The sequence below is a fragment of the Crinia signifera genome, chromosome 2 (genome assembly GCF_055691185.1).
Source record: "Crinia signifera chromosome 2, ASM5569118v1, whole genome shotgun sequence".
NCBI classification, from domain to species: Eukaryota; Metazoa; Chordata; class Amphibia; order Anura; family Myobatrachidae; genus Crinia; species Crinia signifera.
In genome coordinates, this window is record NC_139218.1 from 297,070,923 (window position 1) to 297,086,010 (window position 15,088).

Below are 15,088 nucleotides of genomic sequence, written 5' to 3' on the forward strand. Positions count from 1 at the left end.
CAGCTGAGCCGTCGCTCGGCTGTCCTCTACTTCTATATGGTTCCAGCGGCTGTCAATCTCAGGGAACCCGAGCAGAGCGCTCAGCGCAGCGCAATGACACTGCCTGTCCCTGACAGACGCTGCCTGGCGCCCACCACAGACTACGCTGACGCTGCTCCTCCAAGCAGTGGCGGGGGTTGCCACACGGTGGTTACGCCAGTGTACTCGGCCTCTCAGCATCATTCTCCAGAGGTAACTGATGTCCCAAGCAGGTGATTAGCTAGAAGAAAAAAAGAAGGTGTTAATAAACTTTAAACAGGGTCCCATTTCCATCCCACCTTCCCCAAGTGCTGTGCCACTCACCAGATAAGTGCATCCTGTCCTCTGCATCCAGTCCTGTGACAGCATCACTTTGGGGAACACACCACATCTGTACCAAGGGGCTCTCAGCATCATTCCCTAGAGGTAACTTATGTTCCAAGCAGGTGATTAGCTAGAAGAAAAAAAAGAAGGTGTTAATTAACTTTAAACAGGGTCCCATTTCCATCCCACCTGCCCCAAGTGCTGTGCCACTCACCAGATAAGTGCATCCTGTCCTCTGCATCCAGTCCTGTGACAGCATCACTTTGGGGAACACACCACATCTGGTACTCGGCCTCTCAGCATCATTCTCCAGAGGTAACTGATGTTCCAAGCAGGTGATTAGCTAGAAGAAAAAAAGAAGGTGTTAATAAACTTTAAACAGGGTCCCATTTCCATCCCACCTGCCCCAAGTGCTGTGCCACTCACCAGATAAGTGCATCCTGTCCTCTGCATCCAGTCCTGTGACAGCATCACTTTGGGGAACACACCATCAAACGAACCAACAAATAACCGATAACAAATATAACGATAACCAACACGCCATCTTAACTCTGCAAAACATACAACAATCAAAAGATGAGTTTGGAAATTGACATATATAAAAATATGAATTTATTTAGAGGGAAATATAATACTCACAAGTAGAAAAATATGTTCGGATGAGTCGAGCTCTCGCTGTGTCTCGTTCATTCATACCGGTGTGCAAATCTGTAGAAAGGTCCCCATGCCGGAAAACCTCGGCATCTACAGTCACCGGCAAACGGTTTGCGACGCAAATGTTGTGCAACACACAACATGCATTAATAATGCCGCAAACCTTTGCTGGTGAGTATAAAAGGGTTCCACCGGTCTTGTCTAAACATCTGAACCGGCTTTTAAGGACACCAAAGGTACGTTCAATTATTGCCCTTGATGTCGTGTGAGCCCTTTGGTATCTTTCTGCAGCTTCGCCCACCGGATCAGACAATGGGGTCAGGAGCCAGTCCTTGTTCGGATAACCGCCATCACCTATGTAAAATAAAAAAAATAAATAAAATGCAATTCGAAAGTATTGGCTTGCAGTGAAAAAACAATGGGAAAAGCGACTTACCTAACAGCCAGCCGTCCGGCATTCGACCGTGCTCGAAATCGGCATATAAGGCAGACTGGCTTAAAATGAACGAGTCGTGGGCCGACCCAGGAAAACCCACAAGTAAATCTGTAATTTTCATTCGGTGGTCGCAGACCACCTGAACGTTTAACGAGTGAAAATGTTTTCGATTGCGAAAACATTCCTCGGTTTCACGCGGTGGTCTGAACGCCACATGGGTGCAGTCGATCGCGCCCAGCACATTGGGGAACTTCCATTTTGAGTAAAAACCAAATCGGATCTCATTCCAACCGCTCTCATGATCAGGGAATTTTATAAACTGGGTCGTTAATTTGCGGAATGCCTTGATGACCTGGCCTATACAGCGCGAAAGGGTCGGCTGTGAGTAACCGCATGTTTGGCTCAAAGTGGGCTGGAAGGTGCCCGACGCAAAAAAATGCAACGCACCCAACAGTTTCTGGAAACCATTGAGTGCATGATTGCCCCGTTTCCGTGCGACCAGGTCTGGCTCCATGAGATCATAGAGCATGTGGATTGCCGCAGGCGAAAGGCGATAATTAGATATCACCTCCGCCTCGGTGAGATCACCCAGTTCACGCCTAATACGAAACTGACGTGGACGTGGGACCGAAACCCGCACTGACTCACCTAATGGAGCAATCGCCGGAACACTAGTGGCATCATCCAAATCTGAATCCTCCTCCACGCAGGCATTCATCATAAAAGTGACAATAGTGTCCCTAAAAAGCTCCATTGCTGTAGTCAGTGTTAAGTAATTGCTTTAGAAATGCAAAAAAACGCTAATTGCCCTATAAAAACGTATCCAAACAGCAGACTGCAAAAGCTGTGTTATCTCCTCGAGGCCAAACGGGAAGGAGTGAGGTGGGGAGGAGATTCATGTGTGTAAAAACGTGTGGTTATGGGTAAAAACAATGCATTCTGGGAGCTAAAAAAAAAATGCATAAAAAAATTAATATATATTGATTAAACGCTAGTACAACAAAATCAACATGACAGAAACTCAAAATATATTCAATTCCACAAGCAGATTTAAAAATATAAGTGTGCAAAGTCTTATTTCTTGCTTTCAGAACAATGTTCTCCATCAAAAGCTGGCGAGAGCTGCACGGAGACGCATGGAGAACTTTACACTGAAATTTATTCGCCGTCATCTCATTGAATACACTCGTGGCGAGTGACGGCGAGTGACGGCGAGAGACGGAGAATAACAATGCAAAATCCCATAGACAAGCCGCGGCGAGTGGACGCGAGAGGCGGAGAGCAAAAGATGGAGAGCTAACGATTTTTCAATGTTCTCCAACGGCGAAAAAGTCACGTTGAATAGGCTAGCTCGCCTTTGGAGAAAAAAAACCTCTCTCCACGGCGTAAAAAACACAAACTCGCCATAAATAACAGCGAATTTTCCTCATTGAATACTGGCCTAAGACAGAACTAATTCACCTGGTAGGCCAATTGTATCAGCCAGGGATTCCCTGTTCTACGGTGTATCAAAGTTCCTGGACTTTTATCTACAGCTGGTTGTGCAAAGTGAAAGGGTTTACCTCGAGGACACAAATACGTTCTTGGACAAACTTTTTGCTTTAGAACTACCTAAGGACTGCTTTTTATTTACAGCTGACGTTAAAAGCTTGTGTATCAATATTCCAATCCAGCAGGGCACCAAAGTGGTATGTACATTGCTTAATTCAGGGATGGGGAACCTTCAGCCCTCTAGATGATGTTGAACTACACATCCCAGAATGCTTTGCTACATTTTTAGCATGGCCAAATACCAAAACTGTAGCAGTGCATGCTGGGATGTGAAGCAACAGCTGGAGGGCCAAAGGTTCTCCATCCCTGGCTTAATTCATCTGAGATCTATGTTGGACCTCATGTGCTTCAGACTTTTGTGTTTGGCATTGGACAGAAATTATTTCATGTTTGACAGTGTGTATTACAAACAAATACAGGGGTGTGTGATGGGCAGTTGCGTCGCACCTGCCTATGCCATTTAATTTATGTTTCCAGTGAATAATCTGTTTTTCTCTAAGGTGGAGTATGCAAGTAACATTCCTTGTTTACCCGCTACATAGATGATTTATTCATAGTTTGGCTGGGTACAATGGGAGGAGTTTATTGACATGATGCACGTGATTAATGAATCAGATCCAAACATGAAATTTACATTTTGAAATTGACGCTAACTGTATACACTTCCTAGATGTGACAGTATGGGGGAAAATTACTAAAAATATGAATGCAAAAAGTTGCATTTGTATTCTTAATACGAATGAATACGACAGCATACCTCGTATGCTTTGTCGTGTTCCGGAGGGGGATTTACAAAGCAGTCATATACGACTGCTTTGTAACCCTCCAATGTCGTATTAATTCATATTAGCGGCCATATATACGGCCACTAATACAAATTAGTGGAGGCAGTCTGCACGGATCAGTCAGATCCGTGCAGGCTGCAAGGTGTAAAAAAAAAAAACGGCGTGGGGTCCCCCCCACAGCCGTAACCAGCACCAGGCTGACAGAGCCGGGCCGGTAATTAAAATCAGGGAACCCGACAAATAGGGGTTCCTTGATTTTTAACAACCAGCCCCAGGCTCCAGGTCTGGGGCTGGTTCCCAAAATACGGGGGACAAAATCACTAGGGGTCCCCAGTATTTTAAGAACCAGCCCCAGGCCAAACCAGCCAGCAGGGTAATGCCACAGCCGGGGGAGACATTTTATACAAGTCCCCCCGGCCAAAGCATTAACCCTCTGACCAGTCAGCCTGGCCAGGGGCCCTGGGGGAGTGGGGACCCCCCCAATAAAGGGGTCCCCCCCCCCTCCAGGACTTACCTGACCAGGCTGAAGCCTGGTGCTGTCCCCGGTGGCCCTGGAGTGGTGGCCACCGGACTGATTCAGTGTAAAAAAAATAGATTTAAAAACTATTGTTTTAAACTGTGGAACTATGAGTCCCAGACCCACAAGTCCCAGCCTGCGGGGCATTAAACGGCCCGCTGGGACTTGTAGTTCCACAGTTAAAAAAATAGTTAAATAAATACACACTGACACACCAGAAAAATAAAACTTTAATACATACATAACACACACATACTGATACTTACCTGTCTTGATCCCGTCGGTAGGTCCCTGGGTCCCAGGTCCCTGGCTCCGGGGGTCGGTGTCCGGTCCGAAGAAATCCATGGTGGACCTGTGGATGGAAATCCTACTCACCCAGGTCCGCCATGGAAGTTCTTCAGTCTTGATCTGCCTTAGTCCTGGGCTTCTTCCATCTTCTTCAAGCTGCCGGCGCCTCTGGCATCTCCCCACAGCGGACTGAGAGGCACAGAGATCCTTCATCCTCCGTGCCTCTCATCAGAATGATGGTATTTGTAAATATAAATACGATTGTCCCATCAATATGAATACGAATATTTGTATTTTTGGCATAGTAAATGCCAAAAATACGAATACACCCAAAAAATTCGTATTTTCGTAGAAAAATACATCTTAGTAAATTTCCCCCTATATGTGAGGAATAAGCAACTGTTTACTTCATTATATACCAAACCCACCAACTGCAATACATTGCTGTCAGCCAATAGCTTTGATCCCGCACCTCTGAAAAGAGAGTTGCCATTTTCACAGTTCCCCTGTTACTGAGAAGCAACAGATGCATAAAATGAAATTTCTATGCACATTTCCCGGCAGCTACAGGTGGCTCATGTAGCGCCGGAGTCTCAGTGGCAGAGCAGGCAGGAGGCTTCCGGATTGTGCGGGCGTGTGCCTCCCTAGGGACGTGCACCGCACTAAAGGAGTTCTTAAAGGGGAAGCATGGGAAATAAGCAGATGTCATCAGGCGTCTGCAGGTTTTAAAAGGAAGTCTCTGGCAGGCAGTCCCTGACAGAGTATAGGTTTACCCTGCTCCAGCATCCCAGTGTATTGCTAATACAGACAGCGGCAGAGGTTGGGAGGAGGTTATTGGATGCCTGTATGCGGCATCCATTCATCTCACAAAACAATGCTGGGAGCGCTTGAAATCTGAGGGCAGCCCTGCAGCTTCCCTGGGTGCTGGGCTTACCTCCAGCATGTCAGTCGGTATCGCGGGGGTCCCAGATGGTGAGTTTCCCGGTGCATTGAGATGATGTCATCTCAAAGCACCGGCTCAGGGCCCTCTTTCGCCGGTGTTGCCTGCCCGCCATACTGCCGGGGTATGCCGGTGTAAAAGGGAACAACTGCCAGGTCACATCCAGGTTGGAGCCCAGTATGAAAACTCGGGTGGGAACCGGCGGTTCTGGTGTAAAAGTGGTTTAACATTGTGTTCTTTAACATTGTTGTATTGTACATGACATATGATAATATGTTGCCTTTTTTACAGTGATACCTCTGCTCTAAATGTAATTGCATTTTACTAGAGTTAATGTATATTTGACTGCATTACTACATGTCACATACCCTCCAACATGACCCATCCCATTAGGTACAAAATGCTCTGTTCCTGGACTTCCCTGCCAGTGACAGTTACAGATGTGAGCCTACAGCACAGTCCAATATTCAAAGAGGGGGGGGGGGTCACATCAACTCTCAATGATGTTTCGGATGGCAGCTGGTGTGGCTCCCCTTTTTGAATATTGGACTGTGCTGCAGGCTTACATCTGTAACTGCCACTGGCAGGGAAGTCCAGGAACAGAGCATTTTGTACCTAATGGAATGGGTCATGTTGGAGGGTATGATGTCAGTGGCCAGCTTAAGACGTTGCTATGGTGACGGTTTTTGTTGACACTGTCTTCTTTGTCTACCAGTCGATCGTGTAGCTCCCGGCGGTAGATCACGATCAAGTAGTGTGTCCCATGTAAGCTGAAGCCTCTGACAGGTTCTCAGAGGCTTCAGAGTTCCCTGTGATGCAGTGCGTGGGTGGCGTCATGATGTTGCGCATGCACCGCAAGTGAGGAGCCTGCAGCAGGAAGAAAAGCAGCAGCAATGCGGAGATCAGCAGTGGTGGGACTCGGGAGCCCTCAGTGTCAGTGGGGATTCTCAGCAGCAGCGAGGAGGCTCAGCCGGTAGCAGAGATCCTGACAGCTAAGTACATGTGGGGGGGATGGGTTTCTCCAGCCCACAGCATTTTTTTCTATGCTTTTACATGGGGGGAGGGGATAGTGGGCATCTTCACAAGTGTAATGTTGTCCCAGTTGCTGCCTGTGTTTTAAGTTTTGTGCCCCCTTAAAAGTACAAATACATTTTAATGGGGCACAAAACTCCATCACAGGCAGCAAACTGAGACAACGGGTGACATTTAATAGGAAGCGATTTTAATAACATTTTGAAATCGCACCTTATCTCACTTTTTAAAATTGCTTTTTTTGCAGCGAATTCTCATATTTAATGAGGTGCGTATTCCGAGCAAAAAAGTGCGATTAAGTGCGATTTTTAGTTATGAAAATGCGTGATTTTTAGGCATGAAAATGTGTGAATTTGTGGAAATGTGCGAATCCGGGCTGAGTTATGCGTCTCCGTGTAGACGCATCGGCCAACCATGCTAGCAGCCTCTCTAGTGCTGGGACAGCACTACAGAAGCTGTTGTCTGCGCCGGAGAAAGCCGGCTCACCCCGCTGTCAGTGCGGGGTGAGCTGGCTCTGCAGGACCCTGGTGCGGTAAGTATATCTGCTGCTGTTGGAGCCCGGTGCTGGTTTCAAAATACGGGGGACCCCCAGCATTTTTGTCCCCCGTATTTTTGGAACCAGGACCGGTCCAAGAGTCCGGGGCTGGTTTCTAAAAAACTTTTACACATTTTTAAGACAGGACCATGCACAGATCTCAATGATCTGTGCAGGGTTCTGGCCAATTCGCCTGTCAGAACCAGGTCTACATTTGTGCCAATTTTTAGACACATTTTCCCAAATTCGCATCTCATTAAGGGCGGGATGGTCTAACATCCGCAGCCCTGTTCGCCCCCCTTCGCCGGCCACCGCATTCTTAATGATCACATATGCTCTAACATATGAGATCATCAACGCATATTGCGATGCATATTGCAAAGCAGCGCCGGTGCTGGACTTCTGGGTCTGAGACCCAGGAGTCCATCTGAGCATGTGCAGAGCACGGCGCCAGATGCAGGGCATGCCTTGACGGATCCCTCTCACAGCACTGCGGTAAGAAGCCCATAGGCTTCTGCAGGGAATCGCCAGCTTTTGCTGGAGATTCCCTCCACAGCGCTGCCACTGCGGAGGAGGGACAGAGCATACAGAAATGCGGTAAAAACCCAGATAACGGGGTTTTTACCGCATTTCTGCTTTAGACAATCTCCCCCTAAATATGCGAATTGTATATTTTTCAATGGGAAAACATCTGGATGCGAGTTCCGGCGCAACTAAAAATCGCACTTTCAGAAGTGCGATTTTGCGGCAAAAAACACGGTTTTGCCATTTTTCCGCATCTCATTAAATATGCAAATTAAATATGCAAATTCGGGTAAAAGTGTGATTTTGGACGTCTTTTGACTAAAGTTCGCACAAATCACATTTTTGCATCTCATTAAATGTTACCTAACATTACACTTTGGAAGAGACTCTCCTCCTACTGCATAACAGAATTTTGCATAATTTGGTGTGGCAATATGTGAATTTGAGTGACATTGTGAATTTTGGCGCATTCCGTGTGACCTATTGTGAATTTCGCCGCAGCAGGAGGTGATTTTTGGCTCATTTCATGTGGCAAAATGTGATTTTCGGAGCATTCCATATGGCAGAATGTTTGTTTATTTGGAGCATTCCTTGTGGCAGAATGTGTATTTGGCGCATTCTGTATGGCATAATGTGAGTTTTGTCTCATTTCATGTGGCAAAATGTGAATTTCGTAGCATTCCATGTGGCATACTGTAATGTGTATTTTGTCTCATTCCGTCCATTTGTCTCATTCCGTTTAAGGGGAGTATTGTACTGGGAGGGGAATATTTTGCAGGGGGAGATTCCAGTAGATCCCTGGTGAGTAAAGGCCCCCATACACTAGGGCGACTTGTCCTTAGGACAAGTCGCCCCCGACTTCCCCCTGAGCTTCCCCGGCTGCTCCCCGGGGGAGCTTGATTAGATTGGCACTCGATGTGCCATTTTTTACATGTGATAAATCGTCTTGATTTATCACATGTAAAAAACCCGGGGAGCAGGGGGGGGGGGGGCTACAGAGGTGGGAGCAGGGGGGCTGGGGACGCTGCGGGGGGACACGTCTGTGTCCCCCGCTGCTGGGGACAGCGTCTGTGTGCCCCGCTGCGGGGGACAGCGTTTGTGTCCCCCGCTGCTGGGGACGCTGCGGGGGACAGCGTCTGTGTGCCCCGCTGCTGGGGACGCTGTGGGGGACAGCGTCTGTGTCCCCCGCTGCTGGGGACGCTGCGGGGGACACAGGCGGCATAGAGCCGGGCAGGGGGAGCCGGCGGGAGCTGTCAGTGCTAGAAAAAAAAAAGCCTAGACAATGAATGGGCAGCCTGTGATTGGCTGAGCGCTCTCTCAGCCAATTGCTGACTGGCTGAGAGAGCGCTCAGCCAATCACAGGCCGCCCATGCATTGTATGGGCTTTTTTTTTTTATTCATCACTGACAGCTCCCGCCGGCTCCCCCTGCCCGGCTCTATGCTGCCTGTGTCCCCCGCAGCGTCCCCAGCCCCCCCTGCTCCCTCTACCGCCTCGCCGCCCCACTAGGTCCCAAGTCGGGTGGTCGGACGTGCAGCAGGTCCGACCACCCGACGCAGATCCGATGCGCACGGGACCGCACATCGGATCTGAGGGGACATCAAAACTAGCCGATTTTGGTCCGATTTCGGCCAGATCCGACTGATCTGGCTGAAATCTGACCAAAATCGGCTAGTGTATGGGGCCTTAAGTGTACAAAAAGTAGATCCCGGATTCCAAAAATCCAGCCACCCCTGTCTTACAGGGATGATAAGGGGCGGATTGGCCCACCGGGAAACCTGGCCGTTTCCCGGTGGGCCGGCACATTTTAAAGTTGTAGCGGCCGCCCACCCTCCCTGGCTGGGCCGCGGCCCGCCGAACCGCCATCTCCGCGGTTACCGGGCCGCAGCAAAATACTCTAATCAAAGATGGCCGCGGCCAGCCTCAGCTGTGACCAAACTTAAAATGGCTGCGGGAGGGCTGGTGCGCATGTGCGGCCGCACACAGCACCTCCCGCGGTGCTTTCAGCCCGATTCACAGAGCTGACAGCTCTGGCTTCGGCTTCCTCCTAGTGACAGTTTTTTTTTACGGCTGTGCTGCTGGCTGACAGCAGGGGGAGCTAACTGTGGAGGCAGCGTGCAGCTCAGCTCCTCTCAGGCTGTACTCCATGTGGCAAGCAGGGAAGGTGAGTGTTAAATGCCTTATTATGCTGGCATTTGCTCTCCTGATATTAAGAGGGGAGTGTGTGTGTCTGTATGCTATATGTGTCAGTGTGTACATTATGTGTGTGTCTGTGTACATGCTGTATATGTGTGCTGTGTTATGCTTTGTGTGTGTCAGTGTGTATATGCTGTGTCTATGCATGGCATGTGTATATGCTGTATGTATGTATGTATGTATGTATGTATGTATGTATGTATATGATATATGTAAGTAATGTGTGTATATGCTATGTGTGTTTTTGTGTGTATGTACTGTATGCTATATATGCTTGGATGTATATGTTGCATCATGTTTTCTATGCTAATGTGTGTGTGTGTGTGTGTGTGTGTGTGTGTTTAAAGTGTGTGTATATGCACTGTCTGTGTCTGTAGTATGTGTGATGTTTTTGTAAGTATGCCATGTATGTATGTATGTATGTATGTATGTATGTACAGCATGTATGTACAGTATGTCTGTGTACAAAAGTGTGTGTGTAATGATGTACGGTACATACAATACATGTACAGCACCCCCTCCCCCCACCCAACAAAATTCTGCATTTGCCCCAGTTTGGAGGTGGCATTGAATAGACAGGCTCCGGCAGGGGCGGATTGGCCCACTGGAAAACCGGGCCATTTCCCACAACTCATTTGAAGGGGCACTTTGCCCAAATCAAAAATGGCAGCAGGAGGGCTGCTGCGTATGCTCGCGCAGCACCTCCCAGCGCCTGTTCCCCCACCACTCGTCAGCTGAAGACTCGAGCAACAGCAGGTGAGCCGACCGCCCCCCCCCCCCCCCCCCCGGCATTCCCTGTCACTGCCAGATACGTTGGTCCTGGGGGAGGGTATTCCCATGAAAGATCACTACCACCATGGCAGCTTGTACTCCCCATTCTTTTATGGCAGCACAGAGTCTACTATTCAGGGGCATGTCTTCAGGAACATGGTGCCAGCATTAGGTTCCCAAAGACTACTCTCTGCAGGGTTTGTGTGGTGTCACCCTGGACCTACTGTATGCACACTCTGGCTCTGCAAGTGTATTTTGCATACACTTGCAGAGCCAGAGAGTGCATACCTATGGCGATCGTGTGGGAGTCCTGCACTGGGAACACCTCCCTGCAGTGCAGGGAGGTGCTGGCCTGGTGAGGCGTCCCCCCTGCTCTGTATATCCTACTGCTGTCCCCAGGGATGCGCGGTGCTTACCGGCCACCACTGCATCTCTGTCACCCAGTGTGTGTCACTCTGTTTGTGTATGTCAACCCATGTATGTCACCCCATGTATGTCACCCCGTGTATGCGCTCTATGTCACCGCATGTATACACTTTCTGTCACCCTGTGTATGTCACCCCATGTATACACTTTCTGTCACCCTGTGTATGTCCCCCCATGTATGCACTCCCTGTCACCCTGTGTATGTCCCCCCATGTATGCACTCCCTGTCACCCTGTGTATGTCACCCAATGTATGTCACCCCATGTATCACCCCTCTGTCACCCTGTGTATGTCACCCCATGTATGCATTCTGTCACCCTGTGTATGTAACCCCATGTATACACTTTCTGTCACCCTGTGTATGTCCACCCCATGTATGCACTCCCTGTCACCCTGTGTATGTCACCCAATGTATGTCACCCTGTGTATGTCACCCCATGTATGCACTCTGTCACCCTGTGTATGTCACCCCATGTATACACTTTCTGTCACCCTGTGTATGTCCACCCCATGTATGCACTCCCTGTCACCCTGTGTATGTCACCCAATGTATGTCACCCTGTGTATGTCACCCCATGTATGCACTCTGTCACCCTGTGTATGTCACCCCATGTATACACTTTCTGTCACCCTGTGTATGTCCACCCCATGTATGCACTCTGTCACCCTGTGTATGTAACCCCATTTATACACTTTCTGTCACCCTGTGTATGTCCCCCCATGTATGCACTCCCTGTCACCCTGTGTATGTCACCCAATGTATGCACTCTGTCACCCTGTGTATGTCACCCCATGTATGCACTCTCTGTCACCCTGTGTATGTCACCCCATGTATGCACTCTCTGTCACCCTGTGTATGATACCCCATGTACTGTATGTACTTTCTGTCACCCTGTGTATGTCACCCCATGTATGTACTTTCTGTCACCCCATGTATGTACTTTCTGTCACCCTGTGTATGTCACCCCATGTATGCACTCTCTGTCACCCTGTGTATGTCACCCCATTTATGAACTCTCTGTCACCCTGTGTATGTCACCCCATGTATGCACTCTCTGTCACCCTGTGTCTGTCACCCCATGTATGCACTCTCTGTCACCCTGTGTATATCACCCCATGTATGCACTCTCTGTCACCCTGTGTATGTCACCCCATGTATGCACTCTCTGTCACCTTGTGTATGTCAGCCAATGTATGCACTCTCTGTCACCCTGTGTATGTCACCCCATGTATGCACTCTCTGTCACCTTGTGTATGTCAGCCAATGTATGCACTCTCTGTCACCCTGTGTATATCAGTCAATGTATGCACTCTCTGTCACCCTGTGTATGTCAGCCAAAGTATGCTTCCTCTGTCACCTTGTGTATTTGTCTTCTCTCACCATGGCCCTTATTCTGATTGACGCGTACTTTTCCGCATACTTTCGGATCGCGTCTTTACGGCGTCTGCGCATGCGTGGAGAACGCAACGCGCATGTGCCACGCCTTGACTCCGTACCTGTTCGGGCAAATCCCGTACAAAACTGTTCACCGCAATCAGTCGGGAAATATGGGCGTATTATGGGCGTCATGCGGAATGACACATGGGCGTAGTTTCAAAGTGGGCAAAACGGGGCGGAAACATGGGCGGACACGGGGGAGGACACTTATGTTGGGGGGCGTGCATTCGGATACCACTCCGAATGCACTCGAACAAAAAGGGAAGAAATGTGCGGTGTCCAAAAGGCTACTATTGCTTTGCGGACACCACTCGTTCCTGCGGTAGGCGAACGGACCGCCTAATGACTACAAGCATTAACACCTGAACCCAATAGAATCGACTCCTTTACTCATTACTCACTAATAGGACGCTTGTCAGTGCTTTAATTGAAACCATTGCACTTCAATTGCTGTAAGGGTTAATGTGTGCAATGCATGTGTTAGGCATGCTTGTAAGGATATATTGGCATCTAATTGATTCCAATTCCAAATAAGCATTTTTGTATGAGGATAGGTAATTGAATAAGTGGGTCATGTGATGTATTGCAGAATAGACATAATAGTTGGGTTGTTTGGCGTAAATACTCCGCTTACGTGCGGAAGCACCGCTTGACTCCCGTTTGGATGCGGTATTCCCGTGCATACTCTGTAATACTCTGTAATACCGTGCAGAATCGGAGTGTTTCTCCCGCACACGCATGGTTTGTATGTCGTCCGTAAACACGCCCTGTTCTTAAAGAGTGAGTCCGTCCGAATGCGGAGGACACGTGGGCGTTTCTACGGACGATGGCCGCACGCGGCAGCACACCGTGGCGTGCGGACCGCACCGTAAGAATTCGGGAATATCCGCACCGATCAGAATAAGGGCCCATGTGTCACCCCATGTATGCACTCTGTCACCCTGTGTCATCAGCATTGGATGGGGCTAAACACGGTGCAATTTTGACTAACTTGCTATCGATGACAGCCAAAAACACACCAGGGGCGAAATGTAATAGAGTGCGATTTTTTAGACATGTGCGATTTTTGGTCAAAAACGGCCAAAATCGCACATTTTCCGAAAATCGCACATTTAATAGGTTGAAAATCGCGGTAAAAAATCGCACTTTTTACCGCGAAATCGCACTTTTAGAAGTGCGATTTTTAGTCACATTTCAATTCGCATCCAGATGTTTTCCCATTATAAAGTATACAACTCGCAAATGTAATAGGGTGCGATTTTTGGTCAATGTTACCAAAAATCGCAAAAAAAATAGACCAGGTTCTGACAGGCGAATTTGACAGAACCATGCACAGATCATTGAGATCTGTGCATGGTTCTGTTAATAAAAATGTGTAAAAGTGTTTTTATAAAAAAAAAAACGGCGTGGGGTCCCCCCTCCTAAGCATAACCAGCCCCGGGCTCATTGAGCCGGACCTGGTTCCAAAAATACGGGGGACAAAAAATCTGGGGGTCCCCCGTATTTTGAAACCAGCACCGGGCTCCAACAGCCCGCGGTGTCATGCCACAGCCGGGGGACACTTTTTATACAAGGTCCCCCGGCCAAAACATGAGCACCGTGGCTGGTCAGCCTTGGACGGGGTACCTGGAGGAGTGGGGACCCCCCCAATAAAGGGGTCCCCCCCCCCCAGGCTTCACCCGTCCAGGGCTGAAGCCCGGGGCTGTCACCGGCGTCCGTGGCCAGTGGACGCCGGCCTGATAGGGTTAAATCCATCATACATATCATTACATTGCTTTTTACCGGCGAACTACAAGTGCCAGCAGACCTCCCCCGCATGCTGGGACTTGGAGAACCACAAGTCCCAGCATGCAGGGCATTAATGGGCCCGCTGGGACTTGTAGTCCACCTGTAAAAAGAATGTTTATAAAAAACACACACACAGAGAAGTACAAGTTTATTACACACACACACACCTCAATTTTACACCAGCATACTTACCATTCCTGGATCCAGCGCTGGTCTGGCTGCTTTACAGCCGGCTCCCCTCGCACTGACAGGCAGCGGGGAGAACCGCTTTCTCCGTTGCCTGTCACCGGCTTTCTCCGTAGCTTCTGTAGCTCTGTCCCAGTGCTACAGAGGCTGAGAGCGTGATTGGCTGAGCTACAGTATGCGTCTCCATGGAGACGCATAGCTCAGCCAATCAGGACTGAGCTATGCGTCTCCATGGAGACGCATACTGTAGCTCAGCCAATCACGCTCTCAGCCTCTGTAGCACTGGGACAGAGCTACAGAAGCTACGGAGAAAGCCGGTGACAGGCAACGGAGAAAGCGGTTCTCCCCGCTGCCTGTCAGTGCGGGGGGAGCCGGCTGTAAAGCAGCCAGACCAGCGCTGGATCCAGGAATGGTAAGTATGCTGGTGTAAAATTGAGGTGTGTGTGTGTGTAATAAACTTGTACTTCTCTGTGTGTGTGTTTTTTATAAACATTCTTTTTACAGGTGGACTACAAGTCCCAGCGGGCCCATTAATGCCCTGCATGCTGGGACTTGTGGTTCTCCAAGTCCCAGCATGCGGGGGAGGTCTGCTGGCACTTGTAGTTCGCCGGTAAAAAGCAATGTAATGATATGTATGATGGATTTAACCCTATCAGGCCGGCGTCCACTGGCCACGGACG